Source organism: Leucopleurus acutus (assembly GCF_964270905.1).
Source record: "Leucopleurus acutus genome assembly, chromosome: 1".
Taxonomy (NCBI): Eukaryota; Metazoa; Chordata; class Mammalia; order Artiodactyla; family Delphinidae; genus Leucopleurus; species Leucopleurus acutus.
This window is the reverse complement of record NC_139142.1, coordinates 152,113,773-152,127,309: the sequence shown is the minus strand read 5'-3', so window position 1 is coordinate 152,127,309 and position 13,537 is coordinate 152,113,773.

The window sequence follows — 13,537 nt, the reverse complement described above, 5'->3', positions numbered from 1 at the left end:
GGTGGTGCATCAGATAAAGTTCTTCAAAAGAGGGATAGTTAAACCTGAAGGTAGGCTTTCTGCTTTGCCTTTTCCCCTTGGAATGTAGTCATGATGGTTGGAGCTCCAGCAGGCCTCTTGGGACCAACTTGAGGATGGAATGTACAAGCTAAGATGGCTGAGCTGAAGGAAAGACAGAAGACGTCAGGCTCTCTGGTGACTGAGCTGTGGAGCTACCTCACCAGCTCTTGACTTCCCATCTCTGCATTTCTTTTATGTGAAAATAAACCTTTATTTTCTTTAAGTCCCCATGGTTTCCAGTCTCTGTCACCAGAAGCTAAACTAAACTTAACTATGTCCTCCTCTTTCTGCACTTCCCCATACTGCTATTCACACTTGCAATGTCTCATTCTGAGTCTGACTTCTCCCTGGTCTGTAAGAGCTATGAGATCACCAGTGTATCTGTTTTTTTCACCTCTGGAGCCTCATCGCCTGGCTTGGAGTCTGGCACGGAGTCTGGCACATAGTAGCAGCCCTATAAATATTTGTTAAATGAGAGGCCCCTGAAATATGGCTCTGCCTGTGGATAGGCACACTGGGAGCCCCTTTCTATAGAGTTAATCAAACTTCCAGAATATCAGGATTCAAGGCCCATGAGAGGTGAGTGTTTAGACTAATTAGGTCTCAGAAGAAGGAAAACCACCTATTTATATTTATTTATAACAATAAAATGGCTATTTTTGAGCACCTGCTATATGCTAGGCACTATATTGGGACTTAACAAAAAATCTTTCCAATCCTCACAGTGGATACTGTGTAGATAGCTAGCATTTCTTACTTTAGTATATGCCCCAGGTCTTGTGATCTATTGCTACATAATAAACTGCCCCAAAACTCAGTGACTTAAAATAATAGGCATTTTATAATTTCTCATGATTGTAAGTACTGTCTGGACCTCAGCTAGAAGGTCCTTCTGCTGGTCTAGTTTGGTGTCTCTCATGTAGCTACAGTCAGAAGTTGGCTGGGTCTGGTCAACCAAGATGGCAGCTAGGGCTGATTGTTCAAGATGGTGACAGGTTTGGACATCCAAAATGGCTTCACTCACTTGTCTGGAGCTTTAGCAGGGATAGATGGAAGGCAGTCGGGACATTAGGATGACTGGTCCTGTCTCTTTCATCTCAGGGCCTCTCTGTCTCTCTGTAGTCTCTCTACATGGTCTCTCTGAAGGATATCTGGACTTTTCACATGGCAGCTCAGGCCCCCAAAAGGGCAGAAGCAGAAGTTGCAAGACCTTACTTAAGACTGTAGTTAAACCAGAGGCAGGACCAGCCCAGAGTTAGCATGGGAGGGACCACTCATGGACGTGAACCCCAGGAGGACCATTCATGGGAGCCATATTTGGGGATTAGCTGCCCCTGCCACACCCCATGAGTAGGTGTGACAATCTGTATGTTATAGGTGAGGTGGCTTAGGTTGAAAGGGGTGAGGGGGCTTGCCCAGGCCCCACACCATTGAGGGTGGGAATGGAACCCAAGACAAGCTGCCTCCACAGCCTGCCCTCTTCTTCACTTGGTCTCTCATACAAAGGGGTGTTCCTGAAGACACATGTGAGGCCAAAGCACACACTGTCAATCGTTGCATGCATGGGGTTGAGGACAGCTCTCTCCTCCATGTTTTAGATCTGTCATTTACAGCAGTGAGGGGGCTCTGGGAAAAATTTGCCAAGATGAAAGGTGACTTGATGGAAGGCTCACACACAGAGGGACAGGGTCACCCACACCACCCCACACCCATAGCCATTGGCTCCCTCTGTCTACTCCATCCAATTCTATTAAGATTTCTGCCTGTGCGTCATTATCGCAGGTGAAAACATATTCTCACACGCACATTACCTGCCTCACCCGCCTCACCCGCCTCACCCTCTCCCTCCTCAGCCAGGAATTTCCCAGTGGGATCTCTGCAGGTGCAACAGGAACCAGGGGCAGCAACTCACATGCTCGAGGGGCGAGGTGCTCAGAAGGGGGGAGATGGAAGCACGACTCCAAGGCTGGAAGGAGCCCCAGAAGTAAGGTCCCCACAGAGCTTGAGGGTTTTCTGCATTGATTTTGCACAAATGTGTTTTTGGACACTCAGTTCCCAGGGAAGAGTAGGCCAGGCCCCCTGGCCTCAGAGCTCAGCCTTCAGGGTAGGGTAGGAGAAAGAATGTAATCAGAGTTATGGCTTAATGAAATGAACCGTGATGACCGTAAACAGACGTTTGGGATTCGGTTTGTTATTTTGTACAAGGTATTACCTTTTGACGGTGTCTGGTGTTAGGGTCAAGCTTCAAACATTTTCACGTCACCAACAAAAAGACAGTGATGCCATTGTTATACTGTACTTTTCCACCTTAAAATGGGATTGGCTTTGTGGGTTGGGAAAGTTACCAAAAATAAGTTCTTTCAATCACAGAGGTTAACACAAAGGAAGTTGCTCCATCATTTGAAAGATGAGAGACTGTAGGTAAGTAAGTGCTGTTACAGACAAAGGTATGCCAGGTCACCTTTACTCAAGCTTTTGTTATGTTTAATGCCCATAAGAGACAATAAACCCAGTACAACTGGAGGAGAAAAAGTAAGTTTGTCTATTAGTCCCTATATACTGGGTAGAGCTGAAATAGCAGTATGTGATTGCTCATAGCTACATGCTATGTTTTTTTTGTTGTTTTTTTTGTTGGGTTTTTTTTTGGTTGCATTGGGTCTTCATTGCTGCTCACAGGCTTTCTCTAGTTGCGTCGAGTAGGGGCTACTCTTCATTGTGGTGCACAGGCTTCTCATTGCAGTGGATTCTCTTGCTGCAGAGCATGGGCTCTAGGTACGTGGGCTTCAGTAGTTGTGGTGCACGTTAGTTGCTTCACAGCATGTGGGATCTTCCCGGACCAGGGCTCGAACCCGTGTCCCCTGCATTGGCAGGTGGATTCTTAACCACTGCACCACCAGGGAAGTCCTACATGCTATGTTTTAAGAAAAGCAATAACTAAAGAATGTTTTCCCTCTTGAGAACCAACACCCTAAACAGTATGCCCAACGTGGGTGTGCCAAGCATTCTGACAACGCAGCTTCCTAAGTGCCAGTTCAGGGTGGAGGAGACAGATTGGGGGTGAGGGTGCCTCTCTCTCTCCTTTGGAAGGAGGTTCTGCTCTAAGTTGGTGACCTTTATTTTGTGTCCCAACACATAGGCCAGATACCACCAATAATGCCCAAATCAGGCCTTTTTTCAGCACTTCCAGACTCTGCAGCCATTCGAGGACTCCCTGAGGAGTTGCCTATCTTTAAAGCACACACTAGAATGCCTTACGAGGGAGATGCTGGGGGCCAGGCAGAAGTGGAGGGTCCGAAGGATGACGGTGCCAGGCAATACATTGGGCCACAGCTCACCAGCCCCTTGGCCCCAGTGTAATGCACACAAGCCTCATGCAGACTTGAAAGTTGGGACTCTCTGGTATCTTTGGTAGAATTGAGCTGATGCTGCCTGCTCTTATCTTACCTAAGTGGGGTGACAATAAAAAGGCCCAAGTATGTGATCTTTGATTTCTTTCTTTACAAAAGCTTTCCCTATACTCAGGAGTACCATCTCTTGCCTCTCCAGAATGGCATAATATCTTGAATTGATAAGTAATTATGCTGCCTGGACATATTTTCCCAACTAAATTACAAACTCCTTGAGAGCAAAAGCCATATCCTATTTTTCTGTAGTCATGAAGCCCAGCTCATAAAATGCTTTAACAAAGTGTCAAACCTTTTGGCTTAGCAGAAGTCCATTTTGCTCAGGATTGCCTTACTACTTTTTTTTTTTTTTCCTGGTACGCGGGCCTCTCACTGTTGTGGCCTCTCCCGTTGCAGAGCACAGGCTCCGGACACGCAGGCTCAGCAGCCATGGCTCACGGGCCCAGCCGCTCCGCGGCATGTGGGATCCTCCCAGACCGGGGCACGAACCCGTGTCCCCTGCATCGGCAGGTGGACTCTCAACCACTGAGCCAACAGGGAAGCCCTGCCTTACTACTTTTTAAAAGATACAAATCAAGAGGGTGCTTGGGCATTTATGCCTGGGGATCATGGATTTCCACATGGTGCAGAAGAAAACATCCTGGACTGGGAATCAGCTAGCTCTATGACTATGGACAAAGGCTACCCCTCCAAGTCCAGAGTTGATTTGCCTGTGAAATAAAGAAATAGGTTTTGGAGATCTGTATGGCCTCTCCCAGGTCTACTACATCAGCTAACCATTGATAATGTTATTTCATCAATTAATGTCCCAGGAATAGATGGGAAGACAAGCAGAATTTGTTTGTATTACTCCAACCCAAAGCCTCATTTTAATTTGTTCTAGAAAGAGAACTAGTCCTGATACATTCACTGCAGACCTACTAATAAACTACCCAACTCACAGTTGATGAATATGCCAAATATATAAATGGCCATTTGCATTTTGAATATTTTGGGGCCCCTTGCGACATCTGGTACCAAGCTGTCCTGGGTCCACAACACTACTTGGTGGCTGGTGTGGGGATCTCTACAGTTGTGCACTTAGGTTCTGGAAGCAGGGTTCCAGACAATAAACCAACAATTTGAAAAGTATGAGAAGTGCTATAAAGACAGTAGAATTGGGTGCTGTGAGAGAAGGATGGGGACACTGTTTTAGACGGGTTATTTGGGGAGGCCTTTCTTATGAGGCAGCATTTGAAATAAGACTCTCATGACAGAAGAGGTCCAGAAAGACGCAAGTGCAATCACGAAGGCCCTGAGGTGGAGACATGATGACCATGTTTTCAGAACTGAAAGATACCCTGCACAGCCAGCGCCTGGCAAGTACACAGCATGGTGTGGACGTGGTGTAGAGCAGGAGGGCGGTCACAAGCAGCCTTGCAGGGTGGGAGGAGTTGCTTCATTGTGGGAGGGTTTAGAGTCAGAGAGGAAAGGGCATGGTCCTGCTATGCTGTGTTCCTTCTGTGTCTTGTGCAGTCAGTTCTACTTTAGACAGTGTTTCTTCCTAGTTCAGCCTTTGCTTGGGTATCTCCAAGCAAAGGCTGGACTAGGAAAAGGTCTCCTCCCTTAATCAACCTTCCTTTCCATCCCATTGGGAGCAAAAAGACCCTGACCTTCATCAGTGAATGCCCTGTGGCATTGGAGAACCCCTCCTTGAGGAGATGAAGGGTGACCACATGCCTATCCTAACCAGGCACCCTCATCTGGAGAGGCCCATTTCCAGAACAGCCCAGTAACACCAGGTCATCTACACAGCTGTGTGCTACTGAACTGTCCCATTTCACAGAGTAGGAAGCTGAACTTTAGAGGCCTGCCCCAGGTCACACAGCCAGCAACTGCTGGAGCCAGGATGCCCGAGAATAGTTACTTCACCTAAGTCCATAATAAAATATGGAAGCAATGCATCGACTCAACATTCAGTGATTTTTTTTTGGCACCTCCCCTATGTTGGCCACTTGGCTTGGCAATAGTGGAGAGACTAGACAGTGTCCCTTTCTTCACAGAGCTCAGTTTAATAAAGAAGACCAATACTGAATCAGTGACTACGCAAATAGATGCTTAATTATAATTCTCTATACACAAAATCATATGTTTATTATAATGTAGCTACCCCCTTAGCTGGAATATGTACAATGCCTAGAGCTGATGCTCTTACGAAGAAGCTGGAGGCCCACTGCCATCTCCATGCTCTGGCCTCCCACCACCTGCTTCGACCATCCACTGCCACACTTGCTCCTTGGATGTCACCACTTCAGCCATTCTGGGCAAACACCTTGTTGTAACCTGCTGTCCCCGGGAAGGGAGTCTCATGTCCCAGTGTGGGCCTCTGGGTGTAGTAATATCCATCCAAGCCCCTCCAATGGGCACAAGGCCTAACCACCAAAGTGCCCTAAAAGTCCCCCTACCTTCCCCAAGTCTGTATTTCTTCCTGTTAAAACCTGCCATCCTCAAGCCCCTGAATTCAAGATGGATATAAAGAGCAATTTGTATTCCATGTAATGAAAATATAACCTCTTCATAGTATTGTCCTGGTATTTCTGGGCTTTGATCTTGTAAAACTGTATTGATTTAAATTCTTCAAAGCCATTCCCTTGGGGGCAGTTGTAGGAGCCTCTGAAGAATTTTCTTGGAATTTCCTTGGGCTCATGGTGAAACGTAAAGTCATCTTCAATCTGAAAAGTAACAACTAGAAAGAGAAGAAGGACTTATTTCAGCCATCCTGACAAGGTGGGCTTCAGGTTGGGGATGCAGGGGACACTTTTCACAAGATGGTGCCTGGTGTCCCTCTCCTGCCATGATGTGCATGTGAAACTCCTGGGGCTCCAGTTAACATGCAGATTCTTTCTCTGTAGGTCTAGGGCAGGGCCTGAGAGTCTGCATTTCTAAAAAGCTCCCAGAAGATGGTGATGCTGCCAACCTAGAAGGGTACTTTCTAAGATACTTGTCAGTAGCTTGTTAGTGGTGCAGAATCCTGAATCCCACCTCAGACTGATGAATGGAGTCTGAATTTTAACAATATCCCAGGGGATTCCTGTGCACCATACAATGTGACAAGGCTGGTTTCTAGGGCTTCCCTGCATGCTGTGCCCATAGCAGACATAGCTAATCTATCACCACTCTGATGATGAGTTGAGATGCTTCTTTGCACAGTGCCACAAGTGCCCTACTCATGCCTGACAGTCAGCCTGGGAAAGAAACCTTATGGCTGATCTGGACTAGTAAGATTAAGAAGTGGCTCATAAGTGGCTAATGAAACAGAAGAGAGAAACAAGTCAGAGCAAAGTCTGGCTTGCAGAAGCCCCCAAACCAAAACGATTTCTAAAAGGAGCCCAGGAAGTGTCTGCAAAGATGAGATGAAGCATAAATATACGTGAAGGGGAATGTTTCAGGGGGAGTAGGTCTAGAGTCAGCCAGAGAAGGGTCTCTGAGGTCTGGACCTGCTGAAAGCCACTTGTGGCATTGATCAGGGAGAAAACCAGGAAGAAGGTTCTAGAAGGGTTGAAAAGCTGCCCACCCACCTGGGAGTTGCTTGGCCAGGGTTGAAGGAAGGGGCTGGGGTCTGTCTCCCCAGCAGGAGAGTCTCAGGGGGCATAAATGGGGCATCCCCTACACAGCAGGCAGAGACCAGCCGTGTCACATCATGATCTCATTTAGGTCTCTCGACCTGTGATGGAAGTCCCACCATCCCCTTCTGACAGGTGAGGAAACAGTCCCAGAAGTTTTGAATAAAGAGGTTAGAAAATGCCTTAGTGGGAATCTGACCCAGTCTGTATGCTTACAAGGCCCATCTCCTAGGCTCATACATGTTTATCCTTTAGCATTAAAAAATCTATTTCCTGCAGTCTCTTGGCAAATTTCCATTAGAGAGTCCTTGGCTGTCTTGACTGTGTGAGGGACAGGGAGGGAGGAGGATTGGGTGGGTACCCAGGTGGGAGTGATGGTTGGGAGCTGAGGGCAGGCAGGACAGGGCTCTGTCAGATGAATGATGAGTTGGGCAGCAGTGATGTTTTCGTGTCTGTTTCACTGCAAGTGTGCTTGGTGTGTCACACCTGCTCTCTCGTTTAACCCCACGACCCCCTATCTGGGAAGGAACCATGACTCCCATTTTCAGAAGAGGAAGTAGAGGCCTGAAAAGCTCAGGTGCCGGGTCTGAGTACTCCCTGGGCAAAGAATCACACCCACATGTGTCTGGTCTCAAAAGGCAGGACCCCTTATAGGCTCAATAAGAAGTGAGTGGGTTTTTGTGGGCTAGCCTGTACACTAATCTCCAGTTCTAGCATTGTGTCTATGATACAACTGAAGTTTGAGGCACTCTAATGTCAACACCATTTCTTTGTAAGTTGGGAAAGTCCTATTTCTCACAGTGGAAAAAACTTCACTGGCAACTTCCTACTTAGCTTGGTCCCATCTAGTGGCCAACTGGAAGAGTGCAATGGAATCATTGGACATTGCTAGCAGGTGCAAAGACTGGCACTTCCTGGGATAAAAGATGGGCTGAAATTCATAATAATTGAAGTGTCCATGGAATTTATAAGATGCACATTTAAAACATGTGAAATCTATAATTCAAGTTTTGTTCTTAATGTTTAAGCTTATTAACTGTTGCTGGTAGAAAATACACCTTATCCAATCCATCGTCTTTTAACTGATAAACTGTATTTGATGATAATATGATATGACATATAATTAATATAAATAATAGAATTAATAGAATATAAATAATATATATAATATAATACAAGCCCAGTGCTTGCAGACATGCTTAATAATGAAAAACATAAATTTGAAAATGCTACAGGTCACTAATTAATCTAACCCCCTGGGGGTGGGATGGATGTTTTTGGATCACCATACTGCCATATCAAAAAACAAAAAACCAGATAAAAGTATACATAAATAGCCTTCCCATCTGTCATACCTAAACATATGCTAAGACATGATGTACTTTCTAGAGACTTTCTAATCACAGGGGAACCTCAAGAGCTCTGCCTGAGCAACTCTTACACCACAAACACAAGTGCAGGAGAATCCCCAGGTCATCTCATGAGAACACAGATTTTAACAACCTCTCCCACCCTTTCTCTACTGCAGGATTCAAGTAATGGCAAAAATCCAAAGGAAGATTCTTTGGTAATTGATGCTTCTTTATAGGGAGTCCTGGCTGAAAGGCAGGAGGAAAGTCTTGTCACTGTGAGGTTAGGATGGATGAGACCAGGAGTGATTCGCCAAACTAACACACTCAAATTAGTTTTCAAACATTTTGGGTTTGGCAAACTGTATCTTGCTAAGCCCCCTTTCCCGACATTTTTATACCCCTGTGGATTTCAAGGAAAATTTAATATGTATGTTTCGGATTCAATTCGGCTTAACTCAGCACAATTGTTTAGTGAGAGCCACTTTGTGTCCAAGAATCTTCCAGAACCCTTTTATAAGCCCCTTAAACAACTTTCCTTCTAACCAGGAAGTGTGTTTTGTCAGAAGTAAATTGAACTCAAACGCCCAAATAATTCAAATTTGGTTCAGAACTCAGAATCCCCAAATTTTTAAGAGGGTTGGAAAGTTTACAAACAAATCTTCATGTCACTGAGGAAGTCCGGTGGCGGTACTAAGATGTGTAGAGTATTACAAGTGAGATGCAGTGATTACATGTGGTGACATTTTATGTGCTTTAAAGCCAAAAGTCTGACTTCTTGCTGCCTGGATCAAGTGCTGGCCTGGTCAAGCAGCTTCCAGGTCTGGGTGGCCCAGGACCCATGCAGTCCCATCAGCTTTCTGAGTGTTGGTACCTTCCTCAGCAGGCTGGAGAGTGAAGCCACAACAGCTAACACCCACGGGCACCATAGAAATGTGGGCTACCTGCCCAGCCCCATGAGGGCCTTTGCAACAAAAGGTCTCTCTTCCATAGATAGGACCTCACCATCCAATTTAGGCAGTTAAATCTGTAGATGAATCAATGAGCTAGCTTCATTTATTCTATCCCAGGGTTAGTTTTGTCTTTTCAAAAAATTTTACTGTAAACCTGAGCACAGAATGTTCAGAGCATTTGATTAAAGCCAAAAAAGTACAGATGGTGATAAGACTTTTTTTAAACGTGCTGCTCTTTCTATACAAACATGACATAATTATTCCAGTTGAGTTTAGAAGTTTGTTTTTCTAGTCATGGTGTTGGGGCATGGTTTAAATAGCCAGCTGTGTAACTTAGTAATGAGGTTCAGCCACATGTAGCAGAAAGCCCAAATAGCAAGCTTAAATAAGACAGGGATTTACACTTTGCTCACATGTAAGAAATCCAAGAAAGGAAATCCAGGGCATAAAGCCTAGTTCCAGGGTCATCAAGGACTTGGGCTCTTCCTGTGTGCCTGCTCCAACCTCCTTACCATACAACTTCCATTCTCAGCATTGCTTTATGGTCACAAGACGGCTGATGGAGGCCCAGCCCTCATGTCTATGTTCCAGGCAGCAGGAAGAAAGAAGAGCCTCTCAGCTGACTCAGTCCCATGTAACGAGATTCTTTAGAAGCCCAAACCAAAGACTTTGGCTTATATCTAATTAACAACTACTGTCTACCAGAGAGGCTGGAAACTATGTTTTATCAAAGCACATTGCTGCCTTCAATAATATAAAGTTCCACCAGCAAGAAAAAAGTGAAGAACTGGGTGGTCAACCAGTTGTCTCTACCTTACCTGCCATGCTCTCTCCTGCCCTTTTCATAACTCTTAATCACAGCAGTTATTGGTGGAAGGTGGACCAGGAGAAAATCCTGGCAGCCATGAACTGTCAGGCTGAGTGTGTGAGACCTAATCAAGGCCTGATCCACAAAGATTCTGAGGTGTCTTCTTTGCTTTTAGGTACTTAGTTCTCTGCCTCCGCCTGGACTAAAACTGATTTACCCCAGATCAATATTGTGTGTGGAAGATCTTCCCTCAAGGCCAGAAAGGACTAGAGGGGCTGGAGGGGTTGGGTGTCAGCTGGCTCATCTTCCTCAGGCCTGGGCGTTCCTGCCTCTGGTGTCATCACTGATGAAACCTTGCAGGAAAGCAGATGTGTTTACATGTTCCCTGAGGAGAGAATGATGTAGTAGCATGGGGGTCTTAAGTTACAGGGAGCCTGAAAGGCAAGTAGTCCCCTACTCAAGTCAAGTTTGGGCAACATTGAACAATACACATGAAACGTGGCATCCACTCCATTGACACCAATTGGGAGGTGCTCGCAGTAAAGTCTTTCCTCACCCCGTCAGCCCAGTTTTTAGCCAAGCAAACTGAGGTGAGGTCACCTGCACTGAAGGGCCACACTGTTTCCCTTCTTTAGAAAACCGCCTTCACCCAAGGAGCCTGGCTTTCCATGAAAGGCTCCCACACGCCCAGGTCCTGGAGGCTGACGTTGACTCCTGGGTTCTGGGTAAGGTGAGTGGCCTGTGGGAGGCAGCTCTGCAGCTGGCCACCTGCTCTGGAGGTGCTGAGGGCCCTCAGCAGGCCTCTGGGAACCCCTAGTAAGGCTTAGGTACCAGACTGGAAATGAGGGTTCCATTATTATCATTCTCCTTATCATTATGAATTACATTTGCTACAGACCTCAATATCTCCTACAAGGTTTATGCATTTAAAAATGAATTAGGTTGAGATTTTGGAGGGGGTGGAATATCTAACTTAAATTTTATCTCAGTCTTTTATCTCATCTTTATTCATGATTATTTTTATTAAATGTTCATCAAACTAGTAAGCCCTCAGCATGAGATGTCCTGGACTTATATAATTTGAGATGCCAAGAAGCCAAGCAGCAGACAGCAGTAGCACCACCACAGAGTTGAATACAAAATACAAATGCTATTTTTACAATGAAATTAGCTGAGTGACTATTGCTTGACCAGGGAAGTTGGTGGAAGCCAGAGAGAAGCCAGGGAGACTTGCTAACTTCCCAGAAGAAAGTCTACTAAGAGGAATCAATCTCAAGGAAGAATAGGAAAATGTATACAGCACTTTACAGCTTATAAATCACCATTTTCTTACTTTAGCTTCCCTAAACACTATAAAGTGAGATTATTTTATGGAAAAAGAAACCGAAGCTCAGAGTGAAGTGTACAACCGAAGGGCACACAGCTGGAATCCAGGTCAGGGATGTGGTCAGAAGGGTTGGGCCTCTAAAGCCTTAGATGTTCAGACAATCCCCCTGCCGCCCAGACATCCAATGGCTGATAATGGGAGAAAACAGTCCTTCCTCCTTTCCTGGCACCTATAGTCACCACCTCTGAGGCTGGTACCTAAGGGTTTGATTTTTATACAAGGCACACCTGGAGGGATGCTGCTATCATTTTGCACCTATACGTTTGCTGTGCTCTCTGCTGCCCCAGTGACATGGGGCCACAATAGACAGGTGCTTCCTTGGTGAAAGAAGGGTGCAGAGGAAGGTAAGAGAAATTCCTCTGCCACACCCTGCACCATCCACCCACACACAGTCTGGCCTTGGTTCCTCCACTGCAGGTGATGTCTGGTACAAGTATCTGCATGCCTCTGTTTACTTACCCGTAAAATGGGGAGAAGAGCATCTTGCTTTCATCCCTCCTACTGAGTGGCAAGACAGGAGCAGAGGTAGCCTGCTGGTTTGAACAAATCTCGAGCCAGGCCCATCCTCCTAACCTGCTCTCTGGGAGCCGCCTCCTATGGCTGAGTACCCCACTCTGATCCCAGGTTCCCAAGATCATGTGGGTGGATGTCAACAGGAGGAGCCACAGGTGAGGTTGTTGGCCCCCAAGGCCAACTGCTGCTGGTCAGGAAGGTCTGCCTCCAGACCCTGCAGGCCCTGCTGGGCCCATGCACCCAGACGCTGGGGCTCAACATCCAGGTAGAGGCCCTGGCAGGAGACATCTGCCCACATGTTTCCAAGAGGCCTGAGTGGGGGCCACAGGGCCAGGCAGGCAAGACAGGGAGCCCAGGGACTTGCAGGAGCAGCTAAGGAAAGAGACAGCATTGTTCTGGGACTCATCAGTGTCAGTAAACCTGGCATCAAGAACAGACTCACTGATGTCAGTCAGCCCCGGGGGACCCATTATCCCCTTTCCCTGCTTCACCTGTGCATTCTAAGCCACAACAGCATAGGACCCTTTCATTCCCAGAAGGCAGGTGGTCTGATGACAGGTTTGCAAAAGTTTAAAAGCTTATTCCACTATCCAGGACACTCAGCAGCATTGCAGTGAGGAAGGAGAGAGAGGATAGAGATGGACACTGAGAGCCCCAAAACAAACAGAAGGAGCCTCAGGACAGTAAGGAGTGTCCGCATTGCTTGGCACTTGAGATTACTCACAGAAGGAAATGGACTGAGGGGCTGAGGGTTCTGGGGATTAAACCACTGCTTTTGTCCTCCAGTTGATGCCCCACATCATCGTTCCAGAAACCTGAGGGATAACATACATGAGAAGCCGCTTCCATGTCTCAGATAGGACCTGGAGCAAGTCGCTGGCTTTGGTGGAACGTTTGAGAGGAGCTGGACGTGCTTCCTTGGCAAGTTGAGCAACCTACGCGATAAGCGCTTCAACACTTAAAGCTGCAAAGATCTCACGTGCTTTCTCTTTTGTTTATTATTTTTTTAAAAAATAAGGTATAATGTATGCCTTTAAAAAAATATCAGAACAATTGCATCCCAGGGCCTCGGGCTGGAGCCCCGCTGTGAGCCTGTGAAGGTCAGGGGCCTGGCCGCGCTGGGACGCCACAGCACGGGGAAGGAAGGGCCAAAGGCTTTTCCTTAGCCTTCTGCCCCTCGGCGTGTGACGCCCAAGGCCGGGGGAGATTCCGCTCCCGCTTGCCCGCAGTCCCGGCACGGGCCGAATGGGGCGCGGCGGACGTCGGTCCTGCAAGCCCGGCCCCGGCGTCTGGACTCTAGGCCGAGGCACGTGGGCAGCGACGCGGGGCCTCCCCGCGGGGTCCCCGACCCCGGACGCGGCGCAAGGCCCTCAGCGGGCGGGCGGGAGGGCGCGCCTTCCCGGAGCGCGGGGCGCGGACCGAAGTTGGGCGAGTGCACGGAGCGTCAGCGGGCCGGGGGCG